The sequence below is a fragment of the Aegilops tauschii genome, chromosome 1 (assembly GCF_002575655.3).
Source record: "Aegilops tauschii subsp. strangulata cultivar AL8/78 chromosome 1, Aet v6.0, whole genome shotgun sequence".
In the NCBI taxonomy this organism is placed as follows: Eukaryota; Viridiplantae; Streptophyta; class Magnoliopsida; order Poales; family Poaceae; genus Aegilops; species Aegilops tauschii.
The window spans coordinates 481108207-481127914 of record NC_053035.3 but is presented as its reverse complement, the minus strand read 5'-3'; positions in this window follow the sequence as shown (position 1 = coordinate 481127914).

The following is a 19708-nucleotide window of genomic DNA, read 5'->3' as shown; positions in this document are numbered from 1 at the left end:
CTGAGGAGATCCCTTGATGCGAGTTTGGTGGTAAATACTAAATAGCATGGTGTTTCTTTTTACATCTGAGGAGATTACTTGACGCTAGACGACATGTTTGTTTTGGTCCAATAATTTTTCATGTGTACCTACTGATGCTATATCTTATGCTCCTTCATATATGCATGTATCCTTAATTTTAGTTCTTTTTCCTTGAGATGACAGTGCAATTTTTTGTAGCCACTACAGAAACATGGATCAAGAACTGCTTATTGCTATGCTAATAGCCTAACACACTCCTTGATGGTTTGTGCTTAATTTTATCAGAAAATGCATGCTTTGCAAATTTATATCATTATTTATTGTAATTCTACTACCCCTCTTAGATCATTATTTATTGTAGTTGTGTAAATTTCTATATATAGTCTGTTCTGGTTGTGGTAAAACTTTCTCTGAGTGCTAATATGATTTTTTTTTTCATGTTCCATCTTTGCAATTTTATCTGTTCATTTTTTTGTATGTGAAATACAAACGAGATGCAGAGATAAAGGCTCAACTTTCAGGAAAAAGGCCTTGGCAAGGTACATGCTTAGTTTTGAAAGCTAATAAAACTTGGATGTTTGGTCTGATATTCTCAAACACATGCTTCGGTTTCATCATTACCACTTAGAGACAATTTTACTTGTCCCAGTTAAAGCTATCTAGCCTTCTGTTAGTGAAGATTCTAGAATTTGCTTTATATGATAGAATTTTTCAGTGCTTCAGAGTTTCAACAGGTTGTAGCGCACTCATTTGTTGCGTTCAGCTATATAAGATACATATATACCAGCTTTAGGAACTCCCCCTTAATATTATTGTGTATATTTTTGTCGTTCAATTGGACAATCAAGATTACTGTTTTCTTCAGCTTTTGAAGAAGTTTTAGCATATTGTCTCCTCGAAAATAGCGATTCTATTTATCAGTTCAAAACATAAGTGTTATGTTCTCAGTTGTACCATTCTTGGATAGTATATCAGTTTTAGCCTTTTAGAGAAATCTAAGTGTGAAATTTCGTAGTTGTCAAATATTATGTATTATATCAAGATTACAGTTTATGGACACTTACTTGCTTCACTACCTTTTATCCTGCTAAAACTTATATTGCCAATGAGATCATTTGATGCAGGACCAATATTCTTACAGAATAGGATACAGTAACCCAAAGTGACCAGCAGTTATTTTTTGCTCTTTTCCATGATTTCCTCTCATGTTCTTTTTATTCTCGCCCAATGGCAGCCATAAGGGAGAGGGAGCTATGTGACGTTGTGGTAGGCAGTGTCTAATGACGAAAGCCTATCCCATCATGTTGTGGTTGTCAGCCGCTTCAAGTTTGCCTCTTTCCAGTAGGCCTGTAGGTCTGTAGTGTGCAAGTCCCTTTCAAGGCCCATCCATCCATTTAGGCATCTTATCCAAGCTGATCTATATGTTCATATACTTCATACTTTTGTCCGCCAAAATAACTATCTGATTATGCATTTGTCAGATTCACCTGTGAACACTCATGAGGCACAGGTTTCGCCAGTATGTATTCTATTTGATAAGATTGTTTCACCTGATGTATGTTAAAGTAATAAGTCACCCTACATCCCTGAAGAGATTATACTTCTTTTAATCATGGCGTACATTGGTTGTTGCTACTATATAGCACGCAGACTATAGATCGAACTTCTAATAGATTTAGTTGTCTTCTTTCTTAAAATTGAGACATCGATATATTGAGAAACTTCTACCCACTTGGTAATTTGAAGTTCTCCTTGAAGTTAATTTGAGCACATCTTAGTGTTAAGTTTTTCCAATATTATTGCTTCAGAATTATTCACGAGTATTGAGTACTGCTTATGCTCCACTCATCATTTTATTGTCAAAATAGACGGGTGTGGCAACCTGTGGCATCCTTATATACTGCACAACAGTTGTATTTACCCATAAAATATTTTAGTGCCCATATATTATGCCTTGCCTCTCCCTTTCTGTCCCTCCCATGGTTTAGAAACCTTGCTATTCTTATAAAACAAAATCAAAACCTACCAACCTTCTTACCATCTAACATACTTGTACAGAAAATATTAATCAACATATATTTTTTCCATCAATAGCAAACATGCTTGTGTCAAAAATAAAAAGACACAAAAGTACAAAACCATCGGATGAATTATATCTGATGATTGAAATACTACCATTAAATTTAATGTGATATGTATATCTCATGGTCAAAATACTATCTTGTATATGAATTCATTATCACTAATATTATACTGCCAAAATGGACAGGCGCAGCAACGCGCGCCTACGATGATCTTGTAATTCTTTAGAGTTTCTTCCAATTCACCACTTGGTATGTACTTCTGCAAAAAAAAAAGCGAGGTAAGCATGCATAGACATGGCAACGAAAACAAATGTTAAACATCAGTGATAAAAGACTACCATACCGGCTACATCAACTATCTTATTTCTAATTCAGTATGTTTGGTACAAAACATTGGTGGATCAACCCTTTAGTTCTTTAAAAGTAATTGTCCTTTTGTTAATACATGCCAAGGTATTTGTGATTTTCTCTCTAAGCCCACAATCCATTCCATGAGAAACTCTCTGCAATGATCTAGATATAGCAGAAGAAATGAGAAGATTTAGCACGAAATGTAAATCCCATTGTCCAACAAGAATTTAAAAAATAGCCAAAGTTTGTGCGGGACTGCAATTAAATTATACACAACATCATACACATTAGAAATGAGAAGATTTATCATGAAATGTGATCGGACTGTAAAAGAGAGCCATAAGTTTGGGTGGGGCTGCCCTTAAATTAGACATGTAATCATTTTTCCCTTGATTTTTTTCAAGATACATTTGACAAAAACTTGGCAAGTCACATCATTGCATCAAGCTCTATTTGACTAAGTGAAATAGAAATTATTAAGCACGACCCATTTATGAGTTGAACTGTTAAAACTAATAACCAAAACATGCTAATGTCAATAATAAAGGAACAGTGGTGATTTTTGTTTCCTAGTTCTTACTTGGAGAAAGATTGCGTTGGAAAATGGTATCTTCTCTCGGAAAGTTGTCTTGCAGTTCAACCAACGAGGAAGTTCTCGCAAATAAAAAACCAACCAGAAAGTTATGTCAATCTAGGAGGACAGAATGGAATTAAAACAAAGTGTAGTCATCAGATTTTAAAAAGAACAAGGTCCTTTGACTGTATTAGTTGCATTGCTTTTTTAGCCTCTTCGCACCAGGAGTAGCAGGAACATTAAAGTATGCATCTCACTAGTTATTTGTATCTGATTTTTGTTTTGGAGTTTGATCTGCCAACATACATTTGTATATGTAGATAGCTGTGACAAGATGAAGCTCATCTTAATGGCCTGGAATATTTCAAGCTAAAAGGGAAGGTGACTAGGTTTGAAATTAATTAAAACTATGTTACTTTGGTACATCGTGAACAAGCTTCACTGATTGGAGGCAAATACTCTACTTTCAACGCTGAGCATATATGACAAAATCCTACTCTGCTTAGAGGTAAACTACTTTGTTCATGGACAGTCTGGACATAGGTTCCATCAGACGAATACACATATGAGAAAATCCTACTCTGTTTAGAAGTAAAACTACTTCCGTTGTGGACATGGTGCCATCAGAAGAACACACACACACACGTCAATAGCAGCATGTAGTACTATGCTTATTTCTTAAGTGGGGAGAAGGAGTAGGGCAATATCTCCACGAATTCCCAATAGTACTTCTAGTGAGCTCAGAGAAGAGAAATACCAAACAGAGAAGGACACTGCGAGTTAGGGATAACTACACAACTACACAAGCATGGCAAAAAATGATATCTTGATGAATTACCTCGGCCTCAAAGTGGTTTGCCATTCTAACTTTATCTACAACTCCAAAATGACCTGAAAGAGACAATCCATGATTAGATTTCGTGCAGGAGTGTCGAAAGGGGCCATGAGAGGAAAAGAGAGGAGCCACGGGAAAGGGGAAGAGAGGTTGTCATGGGAAAGGGGAAGAGAGGAGTTTCTGCTCAGTGGGGTTTGGAGGAAGGGGAAGGGTAGATTGGCGCACAGTTTTGCGTGTCGAGTTGCACAGCCACAGACTCCGATCCCGTTTAATAGTAAAGATGTGTGCGGATAAGCAAGAAAGACCGTCATGGATTCTTGCATCTGTTAGTTACAAAAAATAACCACACAACCGCATGAGCAGAGAAGCTGCCGATTGTTAGAGCATTCATGCAGGTACAGGTACACTTCTCGCAACTTTGTGGAGAGTAGAAGGCAATGCAGTCACGGGTTTTTATTGCTCTATTCCCACCGTACCTTCTCTTACATCTTAGTGGGCATTCGAAATCAAAACCATGTCATTCATATTGTCATGCATATTCAGACTCCTTGGCTCACTCATTCATGTCTCTTTGTATTTGCAAATTGCAAGGGAGAATGCACCTACCAGCAGATGGGCTCCATGGCACTGCAATTGTATTATGCTGGAATGATGTGTTGATTGATTCGTAGCAGGTTTGTATTTGCTTCACCAGTGTCATTCATTGATTCATGGTCATCTGGAATGATGTGCTCCAGATTGAGGCGGGAAGGCAGGAAAACAATGAAAGAGACAAACAAGCCTACACGTTCATCCACATAGGTTTAAAATATATTAGCCATTGATATACATTATAGAGGTTTGATGGCGTTCTGGTGTAGTAGTAAAAGGGGCAACAAGACAGACACCAGGCACTAATTAGAGGTCTAATATGGGGCATTTGGGGGGTGGGGGGCAATGCTCCCCCCCCCCCCCCCCTCCAATTTATGATAAGAAACTACAATATCAGACCTCTTGTTGCATATTAATCTATGCGATGGTAAGATATTGTCCACTGATATTGCAAGGGAAAACAACACACATACATACGTAGCTTAGCTTAACTAGTAGTAGCTCTCTCTTACTTACAACCAGCGCTAGATAACTACTAAGTTACTCTGGACAACTAGGGACTGAAGAGACGTCTAGGAAACCAGAGCGGACATCGAGAGGCACACGCCACACATACATGTGTTACCTGATGTCGCCGACTGCAAGCTCATCCTCACGTTGTACCGCCCGTGGACCTTGTCATGGTTCTCTTTCCACCAGTCACTAGCCTGACCGTCTGTGAAGCGCTCTGAGCTGCAAAGAGATATTGAAGGTCAGTATGGACCTGTAGCCTGCTGAACAGTTCAAAAAGTAATCTATTATACTCCATCCGTCCCAAAATAAGTGACTCAACTTTGTATTAACTTTAGTAAGGTTGAATCACTTATTTTGGGACGGAGGGAGTATATTATAGAGACGATAGAAAACGAACTGTCAAGATTCATTGCTCCAGAGTTATGATATTTAGATGGCCTAAATCTAACACTATATAGGGGGCACAACTCACGTAGTAGAATCGTTTTTTAACCACCCACCTACTAGAATCAAACCAGCCAAAATAACTTTTTTGATGGATACAACTCGGTCACGTGCATGTGTACCAAGGAAAATACTACAGTACAAGTTGATCTGCCAGCAGTCAATATGAATCCGTAAAGGACACAAACGGGCTCCAAGCCAACACATGCATGTAGGTTTTGAGAAAAAAGCAGATATATTCACTACAAAAATTCTGTGAAGGACTCATCAAATACGCAAAAGCGCAGCGTATGCATGTATAGAACAATCAAAGAATCACATTTGATGAGCAAACAATAAATCATAACAAAAAAAATTATATGTGAACATAAAAGGTTAGGAGTAGGACGCATTACCTGAAACGGATAAGCTTCAAGACAGACACCAGGCACTAACTAGAGGTCTAATATGGGGCATTTGGGAGGTCTAATTAGAGGTCTAATATGTCCACTGATTAATCAAGCAGTTAGCATGGCAATCATGAATATCCCGTCAGGTTTTTGTATGTGAACATAAAAGGCTAACCTGAAACGGACCCTCATGAGCTCCCTGGTCCCATCACCAAGGTACGAGTCGATGAGTCGTTCCGAGGTTGAGACTCATAGGTAGTCGACACTGAAGTGTAGTCGCCCCTGGAGTTGAGAATCATAGCCAGCCCTAGATGTCTCTGTTGCCTGTCCCGCAAGTCAGTCCTCGCCTAGGACGAGGAGGTAAATTAATTTTGCTTCGCTTCAATAACTCTACACATGTGAAATGCTTTCTCCTTATGCATTGCATATTTTGTAGTCACATGTGAAATAACTCTACACATCTCTTGGTAGCCTTCTTGGAGTGACGACCTCGTTGGCTGTCCCACAAGCCAGCCCTCGCCCTATGATGATGAGGTAACTTTGTTTGCTTCTCTGCAATATCTCTACAAACGTTCGATGTTTTATATATTATTAAAAATGCCTTTTTGTGTAGTAAATCACCTCTTGATAGCCCACTTGGAGTGAGATCTTCATTTACTGTCCTACAATGCAACCCTGATCCAATCACAAGGAGGTGAAAAATGATGTTTTTCTTCAATTGTGTATGACATTGATCCTATTTTTAATGCATGAAATTTATGTATTATGTAGGCAAGTTTGTATGGAAACATGGACTCCCACTTATCCACCAAAAGTTGTTATGAAAGCCGTCAAAGAAGGTCACGCCGAAGAGGAGACAGAGAGTGTAGCATGCCATTTTGTGATACTGTAGTGTGTAGTGATCTTTATTAAAATGATGCCCACTACGTACTCCGTGAAGTCGATGCTTTTGGGTTGAATCCCTCCTTGAGTGTCTCTTGTGTATTGTGGTGTGTGTGGTGAGATGCAGACTCACTTTATGCTTTTGGATGCAACTTGTGAGTGAAGGACTCACCTTATGCTTGAAAACTGAAATTCATACATACTCATTCTGGCTTGTGAAGTCTATGGGCATATATGCACCATATTGAGCTGAATATATGGATCATCATATATGTATTTCTGACATGTGAAAATGGTACAAAAATAAAGAGGGGGTCATGTTGAATTTTTGGATGAAAATGCTGTCAAAATTTTAATTATATCCATGTGAACAGAACTATAGATCAGTACATGTGACAACCATCCAAGCTGAATTTTGATTAAATTCGTAAGAAGAAGCATCCATATCCATCCAAGCTATAACAGCAAGCAGGAACAGAGCTACCAATGCACAGCTACAACAGGTACAAGGGTACAACGCGGCCAGCGCCTGGACTGAGACGCTATCGAGAGGGACTTGAAGCCGCGGCCATTTCAATTTAAACGCTGCGCTTCTACAGCTCTGACGTGCCATGGGCCGCGTGTTCGATTGACGCGTACATGGACACTTGAGGAGCCGGCTGCGTACGTGCATGCACACACAGTCACACACGCACGCACGCACACGCACACACAGGATGAGTCCCTCTTCAACACCAACATTGCCAACTGCATGAAGTTCCGTCGAGAGGCTACGTACCGTCGGGAAACAACATTTAAAAATGATGCGATCAGTGACAGTGTAGGCTTTGACTGTCCGTCAAACCGTTGCTGCTTAAGTGGAAGTGTAAGTGTAAATACTTCCTCCGTTTCTTTTCAGTTTGCATATAAGATTTGATCAAAATTAAACTTTGTAAAGTTTGACTAACTTTATAGAAAAAAATATTAACATCTACAATTCTAAAGTTATATGTTATGAAAATTAATTTCATCATACATCTAATAATATTGATTCCATAGTGTGAATGTATAAAGCCAGTCAAACTTTACAAAGTTTGACTTTGACCAAATCTTATTATGCAAACTAAAAAAAACTAAGGGAGTATTTTGTAACACGGGCCTTTTGTCAGGGTCATCCCATAGATATACGGGGCCCAGGGGCAAGAGAAGAACAAGGGGCCCTTCTTGAAACACAAAAGCTCAAATTAAAATATCCAGTGCATAGCATAGATTAATTATCTTTGGACTCTTAAAACTGACAGTACAACTATTTATCAATCAAGAGAACTGTATCATGATAGTAATGAAACAATACAGGTCCACAAAAGATTGATTTCTTAATTATCAATGGAGAAAAAAAATCTGCACAACAAATGGCCTTGTCGAAACTGGTTGCTTCTTAAAACATTTGTGTTACCATGAGATATAAAATTAATGCAACAACTTACATTTCTTTCTGGATCCTCCCCAATCTGCATATTCTTCACATAAAAATTCTTCACCAAAATAATAACTCACCTCTTCCAAACTATCCATGCATAAGACATGGCAAAGCAAACTGACTATTTCATGTTTATATTATGATGACCAAAACATGCAGATTCCCTCAAAGAATTACTAGTTTTGAAGAACTTAGCAATTGATCCCTTTTTGGATTCCACTAGCAGACAAATAATTTCTTGAAGACATGTCACTAAATAAGCTGTATAAAAAAATTTAATACAACAACAACACTGGAAATGAAATGATGGATGTAGATGGCTTGATCCGTATGACGCAGTAATCAGCACGAACAAAAATACAACGCCATGAGGTGAACAAAATTTCTCCCTTCTCTAGTCTCCTGCCTTAGCACTCTCCCACCTTTGGATCCAATGAAGAGCAGAAGAAGACCCATATAAATTTGGTGGATGTGCGATGTGGAATACTGCGCCGAGCTATTTATCAATGAATCTATGAATTAAGGAACATAATTATTGGAAAGAGAACATCTACCCTCTCGGTCTCTCTCCAAAGTCCTGGCCTCTAGGGAAGGGGCACAGCGTTGAGGAGGAAGGAGAGCCGATTGGGGAATTCACGCCATTAATGGCCGGCCACGACACTGGAATCGGAGAGGCACAGTAGGGCGGCCGGCGGCGCTGAGCCTGTGATTGGTGAACCAAAGGAGTCGCGGGACAGACTGCGATCGATTCCTTGGGCCTTAATTTCTTTTCGTGTATTTTATGGGCTGCCTGCAAGAATAGTACCTGGCCCGGGGCCCCTGCCTTCCCGGGGCCAGGGCGGGCGCCCCGTTTGCCCGGCCTATGGGTCGGGCCTGCCTTTTGTTTGACCAAACGCGCATTGTTTTTCCCTTTTACCGTCATCCGTGGGTTTTTGTTTTGTACACGACAAGCCAAGGTAATCTAGCGAAGCGCAGGGAAACACCGTCGTTGACATCCACCTTCTTTTTATAAATTATAGCAAACATGCCCGTGCGTTGCAACGGAAGGAAAAAATATAGCACACATCCCTAGCCTAATAACCCAAACGCTCTCTATTTTAATGTGCTACCTTACCCATGTGACCGCTTATCCTCCACCCGTCCTCGCCTACGGTGGTTACGGTTTTCACCAGATCACGATGCCTTTGAACATGCTCAAATCCATGACGCTTAGTTCATCTACCACAAGCACCTGTCATGCAACCGCTCTAGCGCAAGGAAATGTATTTTAAAGAAAACTAATCTCACCGAGCTAGATGTGAGGGCCGTACGTCCTCCACAAGCTACTCCCTTCCTTTAAAAGGAAATTAACAGGATAATTCTTCGTCTCCCGGATTTGTAATGTCACCTTTTGTGATGCTTGGATTGTATGGCGAACTTCAAAAACTCACCTCATCTCTCCTTCCTCCGAAAATTTATCCCCTTTGCTATGAACCAAGAACACATGATTACGCCATATCTAATGTTTTATCTATGTTTCTTTTGTGTGTTTTATCTTTGGATTGTACGTTTATCATATGATTGTATTACGACTTAAATACTCAGAAAGATATCATAGGGTGCCACCCAGAAATCTCATAAATAGATTTTTTGTGCTCCTAAATTTGTATGAACTTTATCATCTAATTCATACCCACATGTGGAAGTTTCTGCATGTTTCTTTTTTGTAGGTTATCACTGGATTGTCGGAAAATATATTTTTAGGAATGGCACTAATAAGCTTGCATGCATAGATTTCATATGCTCCTAAAACTGTACAAATATGAGTATCAAAGGCCACCACTTTTTTCTATTTAGGCCCTGTTTGGTTCATAAGTCTTAGGACTTTTTTTTAGTCCCAACTAAAAAGTCGCTAGTCCCTAAAAAGTCCGTACATGTTTCTTTTTTGGAAGACGTATATTTTTTGTCCCTAAACTCTTTCGAAAGTATAGAAATAGTCCCTAAATTCAAAACCGGCTTCGAGTGGTTTCCATCTGATGTGGTTTCCATCTGACGTATATTTTTAGTCCCTCAACTTTTCAAACCAGATTAGTTTAGTCCCTCATACCGCTTCGAGTGGTTTCCATCTGATGTGGACCAAAAACTTGACACATCACCTAGGTTTGACCGCCACGTCACAGTCCATGTCATTTTTTTCAATACAGTGTCGGACAGCGTCGTCCATGATGGTCATGCGGCGGAGATGAAGCGCTCGAGCGGCCAGAGGAGCTCGGCGACCCAGGGCGTGGGGTTGGCAGACGAGTGACTTGGCCTCCCTGTTGCACGGGTCGTCGAGCAGCAGCCTGCGCCCGGCGCGACGCCGCTGACCTTCTGGACAGGAAGCCTGAGCAGGAGGAGGAGCTCGAGGCGGCGAGCTCGGACAAGCCCTTTGCGGGCACCTCCGCTGACGGCGTTGGCCATGCATCCGATCGTATGCAGCGGCGTGTAAGATGCAGTCCAGGGAGCAACGCATCGTGTGCGTATGTATTGTGGGCGAGATGGGATCAGCATGTTCATTGTGTTTCGCTTGCATCTCTGGCGGGGTGAATCAATACGTACGTTCACGTATACCTGCGTGTTTTGCCGGCGGCTAGAATCAATCCAGCAGCTTCTCTGCACTTCGTGTTCTGTCAGGAAGCATCGACTGGCCGCCGCACGCATGCAAATTGCAAAGCGGGCCAAGCACCTCTATCTCGCGCGCATGTCGAGCGCAGCTCGCGCTCCTTCCTGGAGCACGCCTGCCTCACAGGAGACCCATGGCCGCGCCCTGGTGCACCGGCTCATTCCAGGAGCTCGCGTGGTGCCCCTCCATCCATCCTAGCTACGGCCATGTCAAGCCCAACCACAAGATGAATTGAAGAACGGTAAGTCCGTAAGTGCAGACCTTGTTTTTATGAGGATCCCGCGCGAGCGGGCAGACTTGAGCCACCAGCGGTGGCAGCGACAGGAGCAAAAGAGCAGCTTTGGGAGCTTCACGCAGTTGACCCTGCCTCCAGCACTCTAGCAGACTAAGGGCATCCTACACAGGCCATCGTTCATCAGCCTCACCATGGACCGCCCGGCCGAGCCGCACCACGCCGGCTGCAGGCACCGCCGTATTTGGTCGTTGCACACACTGCCGGGCGCCGTCGACACGCATTGCCGCTCGCTGAGCATTATACCGAGCACCTTTCGTGCACGTGTCCGAGTCAAAAACCACTATTACTAGTACAATGCCCGTGCGTTGCCACGGGCTCTTGAAATAGTTTGCAAGAGTTATATAAAGATAATGCATGTTAAATTTCACACGTACGGACAATATAACACAGACACAATTATTTAATAATTAAAGTACATTTTTGCAATGTAAATTGCCAAAAAGAAAAATTAACGGCATGTCCATGTAACAAACTTAATGGAGTTCCAACTAAACATCTATTATGAAATTATTAATATCTAGGTTATACGCTTGAGAAATTCTTTCACAATATACGGAAAGTTGTCTTTAGCTTCATTCCCACGATGTTTTAGCAAGTATAATAAAAACTGCTTTCTCAACTCATATCCATCCTGCACAAACAATATATGTAGTTAGTATGAAAATAAGTAACGGACAATACTCACCGCGCAAACCGGCTTGACCCGTTCCACCAGAGCATAAAATGAATCATCGCTAATCATAATTCCCATTAACATCAACCAGTATTCTTGGTGTTTATTACTGTTAGTCAACTGGCATTTCAAGTTTCATTACTGCCTGAAATGAAGGTTATCACTCTAAAATAGCATGGTCATATTAGTGACCGTGCAAACTTCAAGATTTAAAACCGATAAGCAGCCCTTCAAATTGGAAAGGGTGCACGTGCAGCGCACGTAAGTTTAGGAATTTCTTCATCATTTTGATTATCTAAATCAATTTTTTTCATAATAGTTGTCACAATAACATGTTATGTTTAACGAGAATTGGTCTAAACTGAAATTTTATAACAATCCAAAGTCCAATTTCGGCAAACAGCCTCCTCGCTAGCAAGATGTGTCAGCACCATCCAATCGCCATCTCGCAACTGTCATCCTGGTGGTTTGGATTTCTGAATATGTTTGTCTCTTTCCTGCCGCACGCAACACTTTATCTCCATGTCACGCCGAATCTTCTTTTTGGGCTATCATCAGGGGATTTTGTCTACCTAAATATAATTACACACCATGAAGACAAGCTCGAATTGCTGGTGGCTTGGATCGTCTCAACAACACCCAACCAAGAACCAACCGACCAGGCTCGATCCTCTGCAAGGAGGGCATACCAAATCATCTCCTTTTTTATCAACACAGATAGAATGTTCAAAACAATGCCATCGTAATCAACATGGGCAAAACATAGCAAAAAATAAGGACATGCTATTGTTCTACGCGAGACAATAAGCAACTTCAGCATCCAGTGTCCCATCATCTACCATGAAGATTGGGAACTTCGTCGTTCCAAGATATGCTTCAATATTTCAATATTTCAAGATTGGGAACTCATTGCATATAACCTTTTTCTTGCTTGTTAGCATAAACCCAGACATTGTCACCCCACAACAGAAAACATTAAGGTTTCAAAACAAAAGAAAACATTTGAACAAAAGAAAGTTAACGTATAGCAGATCTCAACCCATCTTACATCGCAAACTGTTAACCCCAATATTTCATGATCTGAATGGGGGAATTAAGGTTGGATTTTGTCTCTGACGAATCAGATTTCTGGACATTGTCAACATCAAGATTCCATCGCATGGTTTCATAACAATCAACCTGTACATGGATCTCTGATTAAATTCTAGCCACTACCATGAAGCTCCCGGTCAGCAAGAGTTGTATTTTTTCTGTTTAAGCGGGCACCTAGTTTTTCTAATACATGGATGTAATTCTCCCCATGTGGCTCAAAAGAAGCATGATGCCCCTGGGTTCCTGAACCTTGACCCAACGCCACCCATTTATTTGTGACAATTTATGCCCAAATTTATCTCAAACAAAAGGTATGCCCAGATCTGTAACACAAGCAACTGAACAATTAAAAAATATAAATATCCTAGCCTTCTTTTTCATACAACTCATGAGATTCTACAACAATAAAAATGATTTTACATTGTTTTTCACACACGCATGAACCAGAGCTGCTAGGCAGCAATATTCCACCATTTGACAATAACTATAACGATAAAGAATGAATACCAGACCATATCCTTTACTACATAATGGAATACTAATGTGCAAACAAATGCCACCATTGCTCCTGAAGTATTCATATCATCGAGTAAGAATGGTTGCATGTTTATCACCTTTTCCAATCCAATGAAACTGATGTTATAACGCATTACACATGCTATGAAAGAAATTGATGAGAACAATATTACATTTGCTCTTACTGCAAATCAACACCAACAAATCTATAATAGGTTCATGCATAAAGCAAGTGATTTTGAAAAAGAAACCAGAACCTTATTAAGTGATCCTAATTCCATGCGAAGTTGCCTAGGAAAAATAGAAGTGGAGGATCAAGGTGGATTCCAAATAATAGTAATATAATACTCCTTCAAGGTAAAAAATGAAATCTAGTGGGTACAAGCATTTTGAATAATAAACAAAATTAAGATCTAACTATATACGTGCATCATCTACTAACCCTTCAAAATGATGATTTTCATTTGGACCAAGTACATCTCAAGCTGCAAGCACAATAAAATCACCATGGGCTTGGAGCCCACCATCTCTCCACGTTCCTGCATCTGAAGAATTAACCAGTGCCCCAAGTCAGAACTACTGCTAACCTTATTCATGTAGACCTTACTAAAAATTCAGAAAATATGCAGAGTATCCATTTTTGTTAACCTAGCTATCTGCAGTCCAAGACAGAGCGTGACCATAATCCACACTACAACACATGAATATAGCTACCTTATGGGGCATATATGCCTAATCCTCATATCTTCTTGTTTGGAAAAGAGTTGACCATTTGCACATAGTATAGAATGGCGAAGATTGAACATGCTCTCGTACAATTGGGGAATGGTGTGGAGCTCCATAAGCGACGGCGGTGATGCCGGCTACAGTTGTTCTGACAGGAACTAATTTGCTTACTCTTCGTTTTCAGTTAACCACATAGTACTACACTGCCATATACAAAATCAGGAGAGGAAGGTACCTTCTGTACGCCCACTGCATGGGAGAGTTTTGTGGCGGACTGTATACCTGCACACGATAATCTTGTTTCGAAGGAGCGCCCAACTGCGGCATGGAGGTCAGTGAGGGGTGAGAGCCGGACCGGCGTGATTCACACAGTGCAAACCTGATAAACAAAACGCAAAAGTCCAGCACCTGGTTTACTGCAAGGAGCTCGCTGGTGTCCAGATTCAACCCGAGGTAGACTTGCCCATTATCTCGCCCTTCCGCCATCGGATCGGCGGGATGTCCCCTGCTCAGCCGCTCCCGTCGACAGGTACGGCCGTCCGCGACTGCAGGCGTTGTGGCGGCGAGGGACTCTTGGAGATGCGATCGAGCAGCCTACCCCTTGACTTGCAGAGGCAGGAGCTGATACGGACGCCGATCCCACTGAGGGGCCCGGTGGAGTGCTGGTGCGGACTTGATGATTCAACACATGAAGTCGAATAGATCATGGAACCCGGCACCGCCGCCGGCATCAGCGGGGTCCCGTCGCATGGGTCGTGGTCTAGGCTCGGGGGTCGTGTCGACGGCGGCATGGAGGTAAGAGAGGTGAGAGCCTGGTGGCCGTGCCCTTCCTCCCCTCCCTTCCTTCTGTTCTCCCTGGAACCGCGGCAGGCCATGGAGGAGCTCAGCCGCCGCCGTCGTCCCTCCGACTCTCGCCGGAGCCGTCCGTCGTCGACCCGATCCTGCTGCCATCCGCCAGATCCACAGCAGCCCCGCCGGAGCCCACAACTTGGCCATCACCGTTCCCTCGAGATGCCGCCGCCTCCCCGTGTTGACCGCGTCGCTCACCTGCATTCAGGGATCTTTCGATATCGGATTGTGTTTTCCTTTCCTTGGATTAGGAAACGATGTACCGGGGTCGACGCGGGGCGCGCGGAACGTTTGGTACGGCAGAGTTTTCGTCCGCCCAGGTAAATTGCTAAGCGCGTTTTTGGCTCTGGATTAGATTAAATTAAGTGATTCTGATCGTGTGGTTATAATTGAGCTATGTTGTTATGTGTACGTTAGGCTGGGTACACTTAGCGATGTACATGTTTTCTTGTTTAATAAGTAGTAGAGATGGTTTACCTATGAATTTCTTTAAATCCATTATTTGTTTCCTCAAAATCTATTATTTATTTCCTAAAGCAAATTGCATTAATGAGAGAAATTCACTGATTTGGTTAAGGTAGGAAAGAATATATTATTTGTTTCCTAAAGCAAATTGCATTAATGGAAGAGATCCGTTGATTTGGCTAAGGTAGGAAAGAATCTATCATTTGTTTCCTAAAGCAAATTGCATTTATGAAAGAGATTCGTTGATTTGGCTAAGCTAGGAAAGTTAGATCCGTGATCTTTTGTCATTATAAAAGTGTTGAAAATAAACCGTATTAAATCCATTATTTGTTTCCTGAAAATCTATTATTTATTTCCTAAAGCAAATTGCATTAATGAGAGAAATTCATTGATTTGGTTAAGGTAGGAAAGAATCTATTATTTGTTTCCTAAAGCAAATTGCATTAATGGAAGAGATCCGTTGATTTGGTTAAGGTAGGAAAGAATATATTATTTGTTTCCGAAAGCAAATTGCATTAATAGAAGAGATCCGTTGATTTGGCTAAGGTAGGAAAGAATCTATCATTTGTTTCCTAAAGCAAATTGCATTTATGAAAGAGATTCGTTGATTTGGCAAAGCTAGGAAAGTTAGATCCGTGATCTTTTGTCATTAGGAAAGTGTTGAAAATAAACCGTATTAAACCCATTATTTGTTTCCTGAAAATCTATTATTTATTTCCTAAAGCAAATTGCATTAATGAGAGAAATTCACTGATTTGGTTAAGTAGGAAAGAATCTATTATTTGTTTCCTAAAGCAAATTGCATTAATGGAAGAGATCCGTTGATTTGGCTAAGGTAGGAAAGAATCTATTATTTGTTTCCTAAAGCAAATTGCATTTATGAAAGAGATTCGTTGATTTGGCTAAGCTAGGAAAGTTAGATCCGTGATCTTTTGTCATTAGGAAAGTGTTGAAAATAAACCGTACCGGACTACCAACTCCTCCATTAGGTTTTTTTTCGCTGGTTAATCTTGGTAGGTCTTTTTTCGTTGGTTAACCTTCGTAGGTCTATTTTTTTGGTACATGGATGGGTGCGGGTTGGGGCCTCAGGAGGAGGTTTTTTCGGTTTCTGGTGGATAAGTCAGAGGTGGGAGGAGGTACCAAAAAAAACCATGAAAGGTGGGACTAAAAAAACCTGGAAGCGAGACTACCAACTGCTCCATTAGAAGTAGAGATTGAAGAAGCTAATTAGTCAAGTTGCTGATTTCTTCACTAATTACATGAAGCAACATGCTTACATTCGGAAACTAAATCAGGTAGGAGATTTTCCCAAATTAAGTATTCAGTGTTCTTCAGACATCTTGTCTCATAAGATTCTGCAGCATCTCAAACGAATTCAGGGAGTGAAGTGACATTCGCAATATGTTTCGACCATCTATCGGCTGCAAATTTGTGATTAACATGGCATGCATGGCTCACGAGCATTAACAAGAAGAAGTGATGTCTAGAATCTCTGAAACTTTTCAGAAATAAGGTGCCAGAACGTACCTCCTACGTGCAGCTATGGTGCAGAGAAAGACATCGATCAATCTTTGAAGATGACAGTGTCTGCGATGACCATGAGCGGGCCAAGGCAGTCAGGTGCGAACTTGCGCGCCAACATGTGCTCATAGGTGGAGTTATTGGACTGACGCAGCTCGGCGGTGAGCAGCAGCGACACCTCTGGCACGCCATAAGTCTGTGGGTCGCCGTTGACACTGTCAGTATAGTTGATGCACGTGAGCGTGTACCAGGTGCACACTAGTAGAAAAAGGATTAAATGTGAAGCATATTAGTACCGGTTCCAACGGCTAGGCGGGTGGAGATCATTAGTACCGGTTCGTGAGCAACCTTTTGTACCGGTTCGTGTCACGACCCGGTACTAATGATGCTGCGTCAGGCTGTGGTCAGGCTGTGGCCCAGGGCACCTTTAGTACCGGTTCGTGCCATGAACCGGTACTATAGTTTCTTAGTAAACTGTTTTTTAGTCCCACCTCGCGAAGAGAGAGGCACTAGGAGCGGTTTATAAGCCCTGAGTGCAGAGACGATGAAGGAGAGGTGCAATGCTCATCTGCACGTTGCTTAGCTTTAAGCCTTGAGGAATAGTGTAGACTGCACGGAGCTATGTGCAGTGCAGTTTGCACTATTCCGAAAGGCTTGAAACTAATTAACGAGCATTGTGCCTCTTTTTTATCTTTAATAACTTATTACAACTCCGGACTTCTTGTGTTACGGCAAAAACTGGACGCACTTCGTGTACAAACTGGATAATCTTTTTCGAAGTATCAGAGTTTCTGACGAGAACTCATCTGTTACATGGGCACTTTATTTTTTAAACTTATTACAACTCCAGACTTTTTTGCGTTCCGTACACACCATTCAAAGCGACGTCATCAATTTTCAACACGTTCTGACATCATTTGCTGTTTTTCAGTCATTTGAACTCCAACCTATTTTTGCATTCAGTATGCATCATTCAAATCGACGTCATCAATTTCCAACACGTTCTGACATCATTTGCTGTTTTTCAGTCATTTACCGATTTGTTTAGGGAGCTAAATGACGGTGAAATTGAAAATTACTACAAAATGAACTCTGAAAATGTTGGAACTTGGCATGGTATCATCATTTCGCCCGCATAGCATGTGCAAAAGAGTAGAGAGGGTCACGGCGAAAACTGGACGCACCTCGTGTACAAACTGGACAATCTCTTTCGGAGTATCAGGGTTTCGGACGAGAACACATCTGTTACACGGGCACTTCAATGTTTTTTAAACTTATTTGAACTCTAGCCTATTTTTGCGTTCAGTATGCATCATTCAAAGCGACGTCATCAATTTCCAACACGTTCTGTCATCATTTGTTGTTTTTCAGTCATTTACCGATTTGTTTAGAGAGCTAAATGACGGTGAAATTGAAAATCACTACAAAATGAATAGCAGAAAATAAATAATGCAGAAAAGAAAAAACTATATAATTTTTTTTATATTCACAAAGAAACTAAATACAGCAAAAAAAATTACTCGGAAATAAATAGAAGAAAATTATATAAAAAATTGTTGGGGCGCTGCCCGTTGGGCCTGCCAACCCTAGGGTTTGCAAATACAGGCCCAGAAGGGCTAGAAGGTTCAACGGGCAGCGCGCCAAAGTTAGGCCCAGAAGCCTGCTATAGAGAGGAGTTCGAGACAGCAGCCGCGCCGGGGCTTTTAAACTGGTGCGGGCGCCCTCGGCTAGCGAGGTGGGACTAAACTTGTCCGCACCGCTCCTGCGCCAGCGCACACCTTTAGTACCGGGTCGTGGCTCTAACCGGTACTAAAGGCCCCCCTTTAGTACTAAAGGGGGCAGTTTTCCGCCCCTTGGCCTGGCGAAAATTGGCCTTTAGTACCGGTTGGTGGCTCCAACCGGTACTAAAGGCCTTTCTATATATATGGCACTTACGAAAAATTCAGTTTCATCGACCACCACTTTTTCTCCAACTACTTCGCGCGACATCGCCGCCGCCCTCGCCGCCCCGTCGTCGCCGTCACCGCCGTCGCCGTCACCGCCCGTCGTCGCCGTCACCGCCGTCGCCGACGCCGCCTGTCGCCGACGCCGCCCGTCGCCGTCACCCCGTACCACGTCGCCGTCTCGATCGCGCCGTCGCCCCCGGCCTGCCGCTCGTCGTCGCGCCGTCCCCGTCGCATCGCCGTCTCACGCCGCCGCCCGTATGCCGCCCCCCCCGCTCGTACACACACACACACACACACAGACACACACACATATTGTTTTTACTTATTTTCTGTTTTCTGTTGTTTAGATTAATGTTAGATAAATTACGTAGATAAGAATGTTAGAATGTTAATGTTAGATGAATTATATGGAAAAGATGTTAAATATTAATGTCAATTTTAGATGAATTAGCTAGATATTAATTAGGTATATATATGAGATTTGAACTAGTTGAATTAATATAACTGGTTCATTTTTAGTATGAAAATTAATAGAACAAGTTTATTTTTAATAAGAAAATTTAGGTATATGAGATTATTTAAACTAGTTGAATTAATATAACTACTTTATTTTTAGTAAATGCTTAGTTGAACTAGTTGAATTAGTAGAACTAGTTTATTTTTAGTAAGAAAATTTAGGTATATGAGATTTGATGATCTAATTAAAATATTACTATATATATAGCTACTTTATATATTTTAGTAAGAAAATTAATAGAACTAGTTTATTTTTAGTAAATTCTTAGTTGAATTAGGTGAATTAATAGAACTAGTTTATTTTTAGTAAGAAAATTTAGATATC